The sequence below is a fragment of the Channa argus genome, chromosome 9, assembly GCF_033026475.1.
Source record: "Channa argus isolate prfri chromosome 9, Channa argus male v1.0, whole genome shotgun sequence".
Classification (NCBI taxonomy): Eukaryota; Metazoa; Chordata; class Actinopteri; order Anabantiformes; family Channidae; genus Channa; species Channa argus.
Window position 1 is genome coordinate 10,133,177 of NC_090205.1, and position 16,259 is coordinate 10,149,435.

The 16,259-nt window shown below is 42.0% G+C and overlaps 1 long non-coding RNA gene across 1 annotated transcript; it reads right to left on the reverse strand.

Moving 5' to 3' along the window:
* Positions 1–12,467: 12,467 nt before the first annotated feature.
* Positions 12,468–15,809, reverse strand: LOC137133134 (uncharacterized). The gene is made up of 3 exons (XR_010915209.1): positions 15,505–15,809; positions 14,757–14,947; positions 12,468–14,650 (listed from the first exon to the last, which is right to left on the reverse strand). It is a non-coding gene; the product is annotated as an uncharacterized lncRNA (long non-coding RNA).
* Between the last annotated feature and the right edge of the window lie 450 nt (positions 15,810–16,259).

Genomic DNA, 16,259 nt, shown 5'->3' on the forward strand with positions numbered 1-16,259 from the left:
CCCAGTCATAGAGGGAATACTGCAAATTTCACACCTGCACGTATGCACGCACGTAACGCTAAAATAATCTAGCTGTAAAATATATTTAAGAACTATTATAATATAGACAAATTAAACTGTACTCTAACATGAAGCTTTCACTGTAAACTCATTCAAATCAATAAAGCAGCAAAAACATGACACTAAAATCGATCCTATAAATCAATTCCCTCTCTTGACTGGTTAAAGAGTTGGAAGAAGAGATGTAGCACAAAGAGGGAAGAAAAGGGAAACCTCTGAGTGTTGTCCAAATGGAGGTGCGAGCAGAAATTAAAATGTTTCGTACCGAGCAATATAAAATGAATTGGGCAAGGCTAGAAGAGAGAAAAGAAAAATCCATGGGTGTCTGGCTGCGGTGAAAGGGACGGCATCAGGAATGGGATTTGCCAGTGGATCACAGCAGCTGCCAAATAACTTAGAGCTAAAGAATTACAATAATACTAATGAAGGATGTGAGGACTTTTAGAGTCATTGCCGGAAAATTGCTCTGATGGAGGCGTAACAATACTATCGAATGCATCTGCCCTCTCTGTGTCTCTGGAAACACACAACAACAGATGCAAAACTATATCCTGTGACTTTTAAAGGCGGAGGCATTTTTAAATCTGTTTGCAGCAATCCAACTCCACTGGTGATCATCACCTGTCAAGAAAACTACCTGCTCGCCACAGTGCCACTGTTTTGATTACTACAGCTGTATATGTGTTGATAAAAAGAGAGAAAGCCAGCAAGTGTAGGATAGAAAAAAAAAATACTGAACCACACTTCCTTCATTACATTTTGAGCATGTAGCTGCAAAAAAGCAATAGAAGAAGGGGGAGAGATGAGATAGGGTGGATAAAAAGATGAGAGGAACAAGCTCCCATCATCTATTTTTATGCTGCATTTAATTTACATTTTCTTTTTGCTGCCGATAAAAGCGGACAGGGAACACAAGGACGGTGACACCCAGAGAGCTCCCCGGGTCAGAGGGCAGCAGTTAACCTGTCAGAAGCAGAGTACTGATTAGAATAAATCTACACACTCACTAGAGGTCAGCTCAGGCCTCTGCTTTCGAACTGACCCGCCAGTCTCTCAGGCTGCGTGTGTACATCCACCAGCTATGCATGGCGTGAACGTGTGTGTGTTACAGTGTGTGCACGCACATATCTGTGTTTGGGAGTGGGAATGAATCTGAAGGAAAGCATGAATGTACAGTTTTGTGACAGTGTGTGTAGGCGTGTGTTCATTTGCTTCATTCATACAGTTTGTTACACTTCTCCCTGCTATAAACACCTTTTCTCCTTAGAAATGAAAATTGTAAGTTAACATATTTGTCAGCATATTGTTAATTTTAATGATTCAAACAAATTCTCTAATTATGGCAACATTAGCATGAGCGTGAATTGTAAAATTTCTCACAGTATTTTCCTTTTGTTGCTTTTTTGCCTGCTTTGTACCTGGTTCTTAAGCTGCTTTGATTAAAAGTTTTAACCAAAAGACTAAATGTAAATGTGAAATTTGTGTGTGTGTGCGCGCATGTGTGTGTGTGTGTGTGTGCATAGATGTAAATACAGATGCAGCATTACTGTTAGAAGTAGTTTCAAAAAATACAGTAGTTTCGTAATACATAAAATAATGAGCTGCTTAATGCTAAATCCTTACAGCCTCTAAAAACTGACAGCTATAAAAATGTAAACTACTGAGCTGCCCACATCTACTCTTTAATATGAGTAGAAGGGGAGGGCCTGCTCTGTTGGATGGAAATCTAATGCACATAAACACTAGACTTCATCTCTGGGGCTCAGAGGGCAAGACCCTGCGGCCCTCTCACAGAGGATGAAAGAGCTATCCCTCAATAAAAGAGTAAGGCTGTCGAAGTACACATACAGGCACACTACCAGATGCGTGCACAGACAGAGAATACCTCATATGAAGAGCTGGAGGCTATCACAGTGTGAGCTACCATGTGGGATGTTTCTGGGCCCACACCTACGGAGGATGTAAAGCCGCTGCTGAACGCGCAGGGTGAAGTGAGGTTACTCACTGGAGATCTGAGAGGCTGGGTTTGTACATTCGCAATTAATCTGCAAGGCAAAGCTAGTGAAGATATTTGTTTCACTTCTTCTCATATTTCCACAATTAATTTTTATAGTGAAAGCAGTGAGATTCAGACATTTAGAGACACCAATTGAATTAGCTTCACTTCCTTTATTGTCACCACTGCAAGCAACAAATGCTAATGAGACCAAGGGTCATCCACTGCATCCAGACAATACATGGAACAAATATCCCTGTGTGCCTTGAATTTTCATTTATTAGAGACTACTAATAAGGACTCTTCACAAATTTGCATGTAATCTATTTGCAGAGAGCACATAATGATGGTCTCGCTATTGACACAATCTGTTTTCTGTTTGTGCCTCCAGTCTGCATAATTTAAAATGTGGACCACAAGCATTTCAAAATAGTGTGCTTTATTTATTTGTGCAGCTTGTAAATACCAACACACTGTTAGTTCAGCTTCATCACGGTGAAACCAGCCATTGTTAAATTTGTAACTCTCAGGAAAGATTTCTAAAACTGTGACAATCCAACGCAGACAGTAAAACAATAAACACTTCAACTATCTTAATATCAGGGAGAGCCATCATCAATCATCTCTGCTGGTTTCCTGAAGGAAGCGACATGTGGTGGTGTAGTGGACAAGGCAAACACACTCGCACAGGTGGCTGTCACAAACACCCAGGTGGATCTGTATAGAGCTTAGTGTGATCCTGCTGAACATGCTACTGTAGCTCCCTGATCGGAAATCCTCTAATATCTGTTCATAATAATATCTGCACAATTTGGCTTAGAAATATCACAGGGTTTTATCCAGGGTCTTGCTTTTGCTCTTTGTACCTTTGATCCCACTGTCTGAGAGCCCACAACTGTGAACTGTTTATGACACTATTGGAACAATGGCATTAAAATTTTTAGTATAAAACGCTAAAACCCAACAGGTTATGTTATATTGCAGTATGAACATTGCACCGTGACAGAGAATTGCAGTCAGCTTGAATGTACATTCCTCAAGATACCCCTGCAATGTAATCAATTATCTATCTATGTATCTATCTATCGACTGCTTTATCAGTGTGGGATATCTCATTAAAATTATCATCACAAATACTTTAAATCTCAACACACTGAACGCAAACTCCCTGATAAAAAGTGAGAGTGTGTGACTTACAATATTGATCAAATTGTTTTTGTTTTGACTTGTTAACTTGCCAAATGTCAGTCCATCATGAAGAAATACAACATGCAGGTGTGCAGGCATAAGGCCAAATACTAATATGATGGAATATAAATATTACTCCAACATAATGATTTTAAATTGGTGGAAAACTCTAGTGACTCGTGAAGTGCCTAATAAGCTAAAATTTCAGTAAAATTCTTAAACAAGCAGGTGCCAACGCAGCAGCAGCAGCAGCGGCTGAAGCACACAATGCCCACAGGTATCTCCTGTCTCTTTCTTTGTGTGAGTCAGCCGGAGAGAGATCAGTGGTGTCAGAACTATCAGGCCCCGGCCTCAACAGAAGGAGGGGGGTCAGGTCAGGGTAACTCTTTCTTCCTCTGACCTATTGTTCTTCCTCAGTTTGAAAACACACCGCAGCTCTTTCATCCGTGGCTCTGCACTCAGAGAAACAGGAAGTGTCTGCATCACAGACTCCATCCATCATCTCCAGCCAAAAGACCTGTCACATTTATAGACGTTTGACTCTCATTGTTATCCACTTCTAACATGACTGACTCACACCATTACTCAGGGCAGTATGAACATTGTCTTGATAATATACTTCTCGTGCCCTGATATGTTCAAGCTCTGCTCTTTGCTTGGATATATGAATACCATGGCTTGAGAGTAAAATGACAAGTGTTTGAATCTGACAGAGCCTAAGTTCACTTTCTAGAAACCAACTGGAGACCAGCTTAATTCCCTTCATCGCTCCTTCCCTCAGCTCCAGGCCAACTCTAATAGCAATCAATGAAGTCCCAGACACAATAGCTAATTCAATTTCCCTGGACCAGTTTTCCCATCAGAGCTCAAGGTTCTGTCCCCAGCTGATAGGGCCCCAGAAAATGTCTGGAAGAGTGAGGATTTATCCAGGATGTCAGCCACCCTTCTGTAATAGACACAGATAACCGGATTGTTGGAGGAGGAGGATGAGCAGAGTGAGGTGAGGACCAGCTCACCTGCCTGCATGCCCAAAGTGACGCCCTTACTCCAAGCCATGAGATACATCCCGCTCTCCTATCTGCCACCCCTTCCCTCTCCTCTTCTATTAAAAAAGAAATCTAATCAAGAGACTTAAACTCCCACTTTGCTGTCTTCAATGAGATTTCAAAGACTTAGGGCAAGAAGGGTGGAAAAAAGGAAGGGAGAGACCTAGAAGGAGGTGAAGGAGTGCGGTGCGCGTCTGAGGGGGGGCGAGGGAAGATTAACATCTGTGTGGCTTCGGTTCACTTACCTGGGGTTCCCACATGATTCCTCGGGTGCTAAACGGTGTGTTTATCCCAAACGGCAAAAAGTGAGAGGAGAGAGGGTAAGAAGAGAGGCGGCACCCTCCTCTGGCTGTCTGACAGCTGGTGACCCAGGGGGAGGTTTGGGGAGAAGGGATCAAAGGCAAACCGAAAAGGAGAGAAAAGCAGTATGTGAACAAATATTGGGGGAAAAGATGGAGTCAATGATCTCTTTCTGTCTCCTTCGATCTCTGCCTCCTTTAACCCCCTCTCTTTGCTCAGCCTTTCAGCTCTCCTGGACAGTAACCTGCTGTCCACAACAGTCATAGTAAATAATACATGGCTAGAGTGAGGCCTAAGTGCGCAACAATCTCCTACATGCACTGGGACAACAGAGTAAACAATACAAACATCAGAGGCACAACAGCCCTCGGGCTCTGCTTTCTGGCTCTCACACAGCCTCTGTGAAGTGTGTGAGTGTGATTGTGTATGTGCGTGCACGCACAGGTTTGCCTTTATTTTCTCTTTATTTCGTTTTGTGTGTATTTGCACATTCAAATGTCCTGTTCCAGAAGTGTGTAAGCACATATAGTTCAGTCCCACAGAGGGGACAAAACAACTGATGACAGATGATACAGTCTGATGGCAAATGATTATCCCATACACTTATTTATTTCTTTTAAATGATGATTACAAACTTCCCAAATGAATAACAGTCTCCATGTGGTCACCAGAAAAGCATGAGTTGGACACAAAATTGTATATTGTTCAATATATATTTTAACATGAAGTTAGAGACCAGAAATACTTACACCAATAAAGATATTGTTTCAGGCAGGACGTGGCTGAAGGTTCATGTCCTTCAGGAGCTGTGAGAAAGACAAAATACTATTTAAGTTACATAAATCCCCAGCATAAAATCTCACTGGTGTGCAAGCGTAATAATGCATTCACACACACACACACACACACACACACACACACACACACACACACACACACACACACACACAGATACAGGTGTCTATGCAGACTCAAACACATATGCTCACTAGTACACACTCAGAGACATACGCACGCCACACGTTACTCATATTAGAATCACTGCCCAAACTGTTTTCTGAACATGAACTGTAGAAATCTCAGCCCCAGTTTGGCAAGCAGGGAAACATGCACAGGCAAATCCATCCTCTCACAACAAAGGATATAGGCAGTTAAACCAAAAAGAACACTGATTTCCATTCCTAATGCATCGGACATGGGGGGGAGATGTTGCTTCTGAGGTCTTGAATGGCGTGCCGACAGTTGTCATCTGTCTGCCGTACAGCCAGTTAAAGCTGCTGTGGCAGCTCAGTCCAGACTGGTGTACAATGAGCTGGATGCCAGCCAAAATGTCTCCTCTCCAAACATCACACATTTCACACAGGCCTTTCAACTTGCACAGGGTGGAGGAGGAAAACTAAATCCACAGAACTAAAGAAAAAATATTTTAGATATGTCAATTTATTGTGAGCAAGTATAAAAATTAAAACTGGATATTTACAAAAATAGCTCTAACAATGTCCAAAATGATTTTTGAGCTGAAACAATGAAATACCATAATCAGTGTGATTAATGAGAATGTCAGATAATTGTTTTCCTCACAGCCATTCATTATTCTTCATCCCCTCTCAAAAGCCTGAACCAAGGATTTCATAAAATATGTAATTTAGCGCTGACCTTTGGCAGAGTTCAGCAGGTCCCCATCTGTGTGTGAGGAGCAGAGAGGAGCAGAGAGGGAGAGAGAGAGAAGAATGATGACCCCTTTAACAGCTTGCCTGCGACTACCTGCTGATCCAAAAACACTGGCCAGACATGAAGCCCCTGCATAGTCAAAGGATCAAACACAGCCAGAGAATACTGCTTATTTCAGAGAAACAGAAAAAGGGGGTTTGGGTGGAGTGGGGGTGGTGGGGCAAGGGGGTTCTAGTGGTACGTTTTGTGCTACTTTGGCTGCTAGGGAAAGGGGGGGGGGGGACAGAGGGATTTAAAGGAGATGTAGAGAGTAAGAAGGACAGGAAGAGCCACAACTGTGCACCGAAAAATAAAACAAGACAATTATAATGGGCTAATGCCGCCATCAGGCCAACCCGTATCTCAACTGCTGGCGGAAGAAGGAAACTACAAAAACTGTGCTGTTTGAAGCCTAATCCCTTTTTACATTCTTAATTAGGAAACAACAAGCCATAAGCCCCTTTGTTGTGCTGACCCCCACATACTGAACGCCTATTGTGTGCGGGTGTGTTAAGATCTGAGGAAGAAAAATTTCTCTGTGGTCTGTTTCTCCGCTGAACAAACACAGCCATTCTGAAACATATCTACCTCACTGACTGACCCCAGAACTGTGTGTCAGACACTGCGACCTGCAGCACAGGTGCTCCCCAAAGGCCAGTTCTAGCTCGCTTTCTCTTCACCCTGTATACGTCTGACTACACCTGCCATGGTTCGGATGGGTGGAGGGGGTGAAGGTATCACAGAGTACCGATCAGTGGTGGACAGTTTTGTTAACTGGTGTGAGCAAAATCATCATCCAGCTCAACATCAGCAGAACAAAGGAACTGGTGGTGGACTTATGGAAGTCCGGGACTGCTGTCAATCCTCCCTCTACGCAGCGAGAGGGGGTGGGAGTTCTTTCGGAGTACAAATACCTGGACAATAAAATGGACTGGTCTGTTAATGCAGCATCAATATATAGGAAAACACAGAGGCAGTATTTTCTAAGGAGACTAAGGTCCTTCAACCTCTGCAGCACCATGCTGCCGATGTTTTATGAGTCCGTGGTAGCCAGCTCCATCTTCTATGCTGAGGTTCGCTGGGGCAGCAATATGAAGGTCCCAGACAGTGACAGGATGGACAAACTAATCAGGAGGGCTGGTTCTGTTCTGGGGGAGAAGCTGGACCCTCTGCATGTTGTGGCTGAGAGAAGAAGGTTGTCCAAACCCCTCTCAATCCCGGACAATCCCTCCCACCCACTCCACTGTGTGCTGGCTGCACAGAGGAGCACTTTCAGCCAGAGACTGATCACAGTCAAGTGCACCACAGAACTCCACAGGAGATCCTCTCTCCCAGGGGCCATTAAACTGTTCAACTCATCCCCCTTCTGTAAAAAGGAGGAGGACTAAATGGTCAAAATGGACAAATAATATTATTTTTATTTCATTTATATTTACTCCTCTAGCTGTGTTTTTTCTTACTTATTGATCAGTAGTTTGTACTTGTTTATTGTCGTGGTTTATCTTTTTCTACATTTCATGTAGAGAGCAGCTCTAACAAGCCAACACAATCTCCCCATGGGATCAATAAAGGTTTTGAATCTTGAGCCTTGGGTTCAAGATTTGGTCTTTGAGTGGCTGAGATGTATTTGTACTTTGTGATCGTTGTATTTACTGAAATTATATGGCCGAGGAACTGACCGGAAGGAAAACGTGGCCGCGCCGCGATTGGCACCAACTTGGCACTTAAAGCACAGACTTGCAGGAAATGTGTGTAAGCATGTTGTTTAATTGCAAATCAATACATGGGAAGTGGAGCTAATCACAGATGCAGAATGTGGTTGTGGTGTTGCCTGTCACAAAATGAGTCCATGATTGAAGAAGAAAATATAGTACAGACTTTTTTAGGTCTTTTGTGACAATTAATAAATAAAGCCAGTATATACATACATGATGCTCTCTTCTCTCCTCAGATGAATTTCAACAAGCAGTAATATTTCTCATTATTGATACTGTGAATCTCTGCTCAGCCACTCAACAAACACGTCCTCAACTCGTTTTCTGCCAATATGGGCCTTATACTGTAGCACATGCAGGCCACTGCATAAACACACACCCCTAAATTTATGTGTTCTCGTGCTCTACCTCTCACACACACACACAGACACACCTACACACACACACACACACTGCTGTATGCAGAAGCAGCTGGGGAGCACGGTAGCAGGTGACGTGAAATGCCCACAATAGCTCCAGAGGGATTAATTTCTACTTTATTTATTATTTATTTATTTTTAGCTCATGGAAAGCAACTGGGCTGGCAATGGCACAGCAAATAGGATATAGTAGTGAGCGGGCCCCACCTGTGGGTTTTGATGTCTCATGCTGATGTCTATATTAAGAAGTCTGAATCTGCTGTGACATACACTGTATAACATTTTATAACATATTCTTCACAAAGATTCAGTGAAGGTAGGCACAGCTGACGGCTTGAATAAATGACAATGTCTCATGATAATGAAAACAAACACCCTGGCTTCATAATTGTTCTTTCAAATTCTTAATTAAAGATGTTTCCTGAATTCCTGGAAATTATGAGTCATCACTGGTACATACCAAGAACATAAACGTACAATAACTGAGAAATGTTCTTTTTTGAAAGACGGAGTGTAAAAGGGGACAGTCAACATCAACCACGTATGAAAAAACAAATTCTGACTGCATTATATTTTATACATATATTTATATTTTTTAACTGGGGTTGTTAAGTTTGAAAAATGTTGTCAGTTTCAAATTAGACCAATCTTGTGCAGGGTGTCCCCTTAAGGTGCTTGACCCTGTGACAACAACTAACAACCTAAACACCAAACATCTGCATTTGCCTTTTAAAATCACATCATGTGTGATCATGTGATAAGAAAGTGGTATGAAATAAAGTTAGCATGTGTGAAACAGAATTTTAGATAAATGCCGACCAAGTCAGTGGAATTTAATCTGTGTCCCATTGTCACCCAAGATGAGCCTGACCTCCTTTTTATCATATCCAGAGATATTTTGCCTCCTTAAGCCATATTTCTTCCTCCTCACAGCAAGAAGCTACTCTGGGCATCTCACAGGGGACTAATGAAAGTCATACAGTAGAGTATAGTACACACACAAACACATATAGACTCCCCTTGGTTTATCAAAAAAGTCTAAATGTGTAAGAGAAGGCAAGTAAAGAACATGACAAACAGTGATGCGGCCCAAAACTGAGTAAATCAAGTTGAACATCAGGTGATGAACAACATTAATTATGCACAATGGAATTAAATCAACTCTCATCATTAGAGCATTAGCTTTTGCAAGAAAAAGCATTCTCTCAAATTAATTTTATAATGTCCATTTAATGTCATGCTTGTCCATGTTTTAATTTCTAGCTAATTTCCAGCTAACTGGCAAAATGATATTCAATTAGTTAATTAAGTATGATCCAGCTGCGTGCCATCTCTCCACACCAGGGGCTGTCTCCCTGTGGGCCACTGGTTTAAGCTTCTCTGCACTAATTATCACACTGACATTATCAGGCTGTACCTGGCGTTCTTAGTTACCTTAAGCATCGCACCATCATAGGCTGCTACGTCTGCATCCCATTAAAGGACAATGAGCTACATACAGTGTCAGTATACTTGCTTAAGTAAAAAAACAAATTAACTTTTTGTCATTTATTCTGCCTTTTAAAAAGGCCTTCTAAAACATTTGTCATGGATTTATGTGCAGCAGTACTTAATACAGATAGAGACTTAATTAGATTTATATTTTTTTCTATGCACCTGGTTTTAAAAATCTTGATCTCAATTGTGTCATCACCTCTAACTACACAATGAATGTATCACTACAAAGTATAAGTAAGATGTAAACAAACATGGCAGCAGTGAGACAATGATTATGTTTGCTATGATATGGAGATTCAAAGACATGGTATAAATAACCACAAAGAGACATCCTGTGTGCTGATCACACGTACAAAAACAAATCCACTCACACTCCGGACATGGACAAGCATTTGAGTGGCTCTTCTTATTCGTGAAGACATTATATATAGCCTACCTCACAACTGTGAGACACACATGTATTTTTAGGCTCCTAATGTTGCTTCTGTTTGGAGGAAAATATCTAATAATTAGGGGCCCAAGACAGTACGCGTACAGAGTGTCCGGCCCACCCATGTCTACCTGACAACTGACAGCCCAATCTGATTAAAGGCTGACTGGAGGAGGGGCCTCCACTGGCCATCCATGGCACTCCAAAAGTGATCACCATGGCGATGGGTAATTACAGCTGTCAACACATCCTCCGTCCTGCTGGCACCAGTTTGATTGCACTCAGCAACAAAGATAGACAAGCTTAGCATGCACTCTACCAACCACCAATCACACCCTTCTCTGCTCCATTTAGCTGACATGGCCACATTCACATGGCCACACAACACAGGCCCGTCATGGCATCCCTCCCCGCTTTTAATTGTTTTTCTTTCCCTCTTCTTTTCTTTCCAATCTTAGTCTCCTCCCTATGTTCCCTCCTCTGTTCTCCTGTCTCCCTATCGTCTCCCTCTCTCATGCGGACAGCTCAGAAGTGCAAGTGTTATTACATGAAACTCCCGCTGTAGCATTAATTGAAGGGAGATATGGTGGGACAAAAACTGCGGGGGGTAGAGCATGTCCATTATCACTCCTGCTTTCAACAGGTCTCACATTTGGAAACTGCAAATTGCAAAAACTTGCAAGGGCAAAATGTTTGACATTATTTGATCTGCAACCATATGGTATAAGCAGGGAGGGGGCATAAACACAAAAACAGATAAATAACTAAACAAGAGGAGAGTGGAATACGAGCACGATAGGAAATGTGGCCAGAGAGAGCAAACAGATCAAGAAAATAATTATCTTTAGGGTGTAATTAATGAGGGGGTTTGCTTGCATGAGGGTATGTCAAGTGCTCTCCCCCTTCTCCCTCTGTCTAACTTCTCTTCCTGGTAGCCTCTCCTCTGCCCTGCCCTTGCCTCTTATCCTATGGCTGACAATGACAATAGCCATACTGTGGATGCTAAACAGTCTTTTGTGATGTCTGGGAGGCAGGGCTGCAAGATCACATTGAGAAAAACATAGCCTTCCTGCTAGCATTATGACGCTTGATTTTAGTTAGCTGTATTAATGAAGTCAAATGTAACTGGACAGGGCTGACTCCGGTTTCCATACCCTCTCTTAATTACCTGGTTCTGTCTCATCGTGCTTGTCCTTAACCTGACCTAATGTGGCTAATAACTGAACTTGAAAACAGTCAAAACAACAATTAGCAAGAACACACCAGAAATGATGATTTTTTTTTATCATGCCTTTCCCGTCATTCAGGGGACATTTATGCCGCTCAAGAATAAACGAGGAAAAGAAAGAAAGACAGAAAAGGATGAAAAAGAAAGAAATAACAATCCAGTAAGATGTAATCAAAAAAGAAAAATTCTACATCAAAGGTCAAATTTGAGGATAGATTCCTATCTTCACACATTCTCTGTATAACACCGGAGCACTTTGATACTGAGAACAGACCATTTTGAAGAACAGAAACAGTTTTCCTCTTTATTTCCCCCTGTTTTGTATTCCTTCACAAAAACCTCTTTAAGGAGGTCTTGTTTAAGCCTGTAAATTCCTTGAAAGTGGATGAAATTAGGATCTGCCTATTCCAGTTACAGTCCCGGCATGGTACTGACAAAAACAGATGAGTGTTCCTCCTGAGGGAGAGGATTGTGGGTATGGAACCAGTTAGCACTGCCTGTTATTGCAGCTAATCATAGAAAGGGTAAGTGCATGGGAACTCCACTGTAAAAAGTGGAAAATGTTTTTCCTATTAAAACATGTTAATGCAAAAGACTTAGGTGAAAGACAAAACCTAACCACAGTTAATAAGGTCATAAAATGGGAACATTCATTTGTCCACAGTGGGTAATTAAGGTAATGCATTTCTGAACATGTGCTGCCTAGAAAAATAAGCGATTGTCTTCATATAGAAAACAAACTGAGTCACTTCTAAATGTACTTGCAGAGTTACCATTATTGAAAGCATCCAAAATTATTTTAAGCAATCTGACAAAATGCATTTACATACAGACAAGATGTTCTGAACATTATTTATTTGGATTGTTTGAATATGAAAAGCATTTATAGATATATTGAAATGAGATACCTTTTACATTTCTGTTACCTTTTGCCCTATCCAAATTAAACCTTATGTGGGAACAGGAGAGCAACTACCTGCCTATACCTGATGTTTGATTGAATTCAGGCACCTTCAAATCACTGCCTCAATCCACCAATGGTGCACAGGCGAAGCCGATTAGTTGGAATCCTGAGAGGAAATTTAGACAAGAGGAAACATTAAGTTGGAAATAAAACACAGGAAACAGGGTTAACTGCAACTCCTCCCAGTCAGTGCCAGTGGCAGGGCTATTTTTTGCCCAATTATCCTTGGCTAACGGGATTAATTACTCTAACTTCTCTTTCTTTTCTTTCCCTCCAAGCAAACGGGCAATAAATCCTTTTCCATGCTGCACCGTCTGAGAGGGCCACTCTAATTAGCATAACAAGTTACAAAATCATTACGGCCTTAAAGTGCTTACAGAGAACACAAAATCAGAAGTGCACAGGATGCAGGATGGGGTTTAGGAGGGCTATTTAATTGATGGGACGGGACACAAACTAAGGGCCTGACTCTCACAGGACCCTGATGTACAAACAAACATGCAAAGGGAAACACAGAGGGCTAATGGGTATCAATTAACAAGGACCAAGAGTCTGGTTAGATTGGTTGGATTAATAATCACTTTGCACACACTTTGACTCCCCTTAACTACCTGAAAAGGTTAGGCGGTGTGGGTTCATTATGATCTGGCCAATATCTGCAACTCTGTAGTGCAGAAAATCCACTGCAGCTATGGGAGTGTTTGCTCACCATCCACTGCCTAGTGCCAAAACCCACACGGCAAAGTCTGAGGGCAAAAACAGCCGTTTTCTAGCCAACCTGTTTAGCATGAGTTCCACCCAGTCGTCTGCTTTCACTAACCTGTCCTGACAAGTACCCAGATTAACGTAATCTTATATCAGTGCAGAGGAGCAGAAGAGAGCAGATGGACCCCCTCTGCCCACCCTCCACCCGACACAAGCACACACACACACGAGCAAATTCAAGCGCTCTCAGTCATAAACACAAATGCTCATACACACATGTTACAGACTTTGCTGCAGAGTGCTTAGCATGCAAAACCTGGGCCCCAGCCACAGCAATTAATGTTCTCCCAGCAAATTGCCACAGCTTTGGACGATGCTGTTTGGGGAATGTTACCCTGTATCTTCATATGCTGTACCTAAGCGAACACTCTGGTCCTGCTGCTGTGTAAATGTGCCGCCGCGGCCATTTAAACACACGACAGACAAAAAAAGAAAGATGCTTGTCTCATTTATTTTCAAATAAATAAATACAATTTATTAATAGACAAGTAATTGAATAAGAGAATCAACAAGAGTCTGCAGGCTGGGGAATTGAATTTGGGATTTCTAACACTTGTCATCTGCCGTGTCGAAGTGAGCTTGTCTTTTTACAGTTTCCGTGGTAAATCTCAACAACTTTGCTAAACTGAACAGATGGGCTTGCTAATTAGCAGCGCTCAGACTGTAAGTTTGTTTATAAAGAGAGAAAGGGTTCCAGACATCTTGACACATTTTATTAACATATCATACCTTAAAGCTATGCTTCTTGATACCCACCAGGCTCTTTAGTTAAACGCGCACACACATGTGGAGACACATGCTTTCACACATGCACCAACACTCTTATATAAACATGCCCATGTGTGGCACTGCATACACATACACTGTACACACCAGGGAAACAATAAAAGTCAGCCTTGCGAAACGGAACACCCTGTATGTATGCTCATGAATATGCACAATTAACTGTGTGTGTGTGTGTGTGTGTGTGTGTTCGTGTGTGTGTGTCTTTACAGTAGTGTAACAGCACATTTTGGACATGAGTGTGTCCACACTGTATAAATATGTGCGTATGTGAGAGATAGTGTTTGTTTACGGGGGTGTCACTTGTGTGTCATGCGTCCATGTCCTTGCTAGAGCAGTGGCATGCTTCTCTCTCCACCAGGCCCCCTCCTAAATTCGCCCCCTGTGGCTTTGTCAGCTTTCACTATTGTGTGTCAGGACACAGACACTAGATGATATCCCGTGCAGACGGGGCTGGTGAGCTCCCAGAAGGATCTGGAGTATTCAGCAGCAGGATAGGATGGACCGTGGCTCCATCGGTGCCATTTAAGCCTCCTGCTGGACCTCGCACTGGACAGAGTGACACCATGACACTACACTGATACAATGAGATGTGAAACAGTGGATTTGAGAAAGGCAGAGAAAAACTGCACGATAGAAAGAAAAAAATCCTCACCAGTGTCTGATGGTACAGCTCTTGCCAGTGTGGTCCTAATTTCCTTTTTCCAAATCAGGTACATACCCGCAGACATACCACAGCCCGGTGTTTCAGCAGGCACATATTGCCATGGTGATCTTGGTTAAGAGGCTTATTCGGCCCATGCTGATGGTTGCTGGGGGACACTCCCATTGCCATGGTGATGGCTACTGGGAGGACACTCACATTGCCATGGTGATGATGGCAGGAGCCAGGCATGCCAACCAATAAGATGATGGATAAATGCCATGCAGGAGGCAAAGACAAAACGTGACTAGAATGCCCGTTTATTATGTGAAGGACACTTTTCATAATTTGTATCTTCACACATTCTTATGTCCAACAGCTTTTCTGGAAAGAGCCATATTTATGCTTTCATGATGGTGCAAATAATAAAAACAGAAACCAAGGCAATAATATTTAAAAACAAGGCAAACAGTGGCTAATCAAAATGTTCCAGAAGAAAACAGTGGAGATAACTGACTTAAGATTGCAGATGACATGAATTATGGATAGGAAACATGCAAAGAAGAAGCTTCAAATTCAAATCATGTATAAATGCAAAATACATCAGAGAAAAAACACAGACTCAGTCACTGATGATACAAGGTTGGAGCCTATTTGTGTCAGCGTTTATGTGTGAAATATGCATACACCTAATTCCACATTCCATCAGTTATAACAGCTATACAGAAGCAGAAAAGGCAACACCAATATGGTGATTTACCTCCAGATAGAAGCATGTGCCGTTCCTTCTAACTCCCAATAGATGGAGGCTGGGGCCGGTTTGAGGGCCAGGAGGGACTGGAGCTGCCTGAAGGCATGGCCCAGGTTAAAAATTGGACCAGGGTAAATAACCACGAAGAGTTGTTTGCATGTAATTGTGTAAACATGCAGGTAGTGTGTTATACCAAAACACACACACACGCATCCAAGTACAGAAATTCATGCCCACTGCTTCTTTAAGATGGATGCCTGAAAAAACACATTACACATAAAGTAACACCTAAAGGTCAATCAAAGCACCCTACATCCCACCCAGCTTTGTCACTTATGCCTTAAACCCCATCAAACATTACAAATACACAGATCAACACGTTACTAACACGTTACTTACCTTTGTTGTGTAGGGTGCTTTGGAATCACCTGCTGAAAATAACAGTAACACAATACTGTAACACAATATATATATATACATATATATGTGTATGTGTATATATATATATATATATATATGTGTGTGTGTGTGAGTGTGTGTGTGTGTGTGTGTGTGTATGTAGCATGAAACCATCTTTCAAACCCATACTGCAGCTAGCTGAAAAAACTCAATAAATTTCTCATGCCCATAAATCTCTCACCCTGTGTTATCACTGACTTTAGGACTTTAAACTTTAACGTCTGACAGTGACTGGACAAAAAGTGTGAGTGTGTGTGTGTTCACATGAGTGCATGCTTACGCAATAAAACCACACCATTCCGATA